Source organism: Mus caroli, chromosome 14, assembly GCF_900094665.2.
Source record: "Mus caroli chromosome 14, CAROLI_EIJ_v1.1, whole genome shotgun sequence".
Taxonomy (NCBI): Eukaryota; Metazoa; Chordata; class Mammalia; order Rodentia; family Muridae; genus Mus; species Mus caroli.
Genome location: NC_034583.1, coordinates 32,407,975 through 32,409,121, shown reverse-complemented (window position 1 = coordinate 32,409,121; position 1,147 = coordinate 32,407,975).

Sequence of the window (1,147 nt, the reverse complement as noted above, 5' to 3'; positions counted from 1 at the left end):
ACCACAGATCAAACAAAGGTTGGGTTCGTTGTGTGGAGATCCTGATTGGGTTGTATATGATTGAGAAAGTAAAGATCTAAGGTTCAGTGGAGACATCCAGATATTAGAGATGCTAGAAACATGAGTTGTTCTCCAAGGAATGCTGCAGACAAGCAGAGCTTACTCAAGTGAGAAGTCACATATGCCAAAGGCAACAAAATGAGATGGGTGGGGCTTCCAAGATTTATTGAAAATTAGACTGTACCTTGAAAGCCTCAGATGCTGGCTGGACCTGAAACTATGGGCTTTGTTGTTTATCCTGATGGATGAATCAGAGGTTTTCTTGCTATTTTTCCTATTTCTATTAAATGGAAATGTTCAGTCAGTAAAACTGTATATAAGAAGTACAGAACTTAGCTATTTTTCTCTATCTTGTTTTTTAGTTTCTCTCTGTCTCTCTGTCTCTCTTTGTCTCTGTCTCTCTCTCTCTTTCACTCTTGTGTGTGTGAGGTGGATGTGTGGATGGATGGATGGATAGATGGACAGATGGATGGATGGATGGATGGATGGATGGATGGATGGATGGATGGATGTGTGCATGTTGTACCTGTGACTGTGGGTAAATGCACCTGTTCTTGCATGGAGACCAAAGGAGAACACCATGTGTCAAATTTTATCACTCTCCACCTTATTCCTTTGACATAGGGTCTCTCACTAAAGCTAGACCCACAAGCCCCAGAAATCTCATCTCTCTCCCACCCTCAACAATGGGGCTAAAGGTGCTTGCATCCCCATCTGATTTTCAATGTATATGTCTCTGACTTGTGTTCAGATTGAGAGGCACGGAACTATCTATCACTTGCTTTTAAAATAATAGGGTTTCATAATTAAAAGAATGCCCTAAGTCTCAGAAGAAGCTCTATAGTTACACTTCAACTTTTTAACTTTTATTTCATGTGTATAAGTGTTTTGTCTGCATATTGTCTGTGTACTGCGTGTGTGACAGGTGTCTGCAAAGGCAATAACTTTGTGTCAGAACACCTGAAACAGGAGTTACAGACAGAGGTAAGCTGCCACATGGGTCTGGGAACCAAACCTAGGTTCTCTATAAGTGCAGCAGGTGCTCTAAATAACAAAGGTAAGTCAAAGATCCCAACATTTACACATT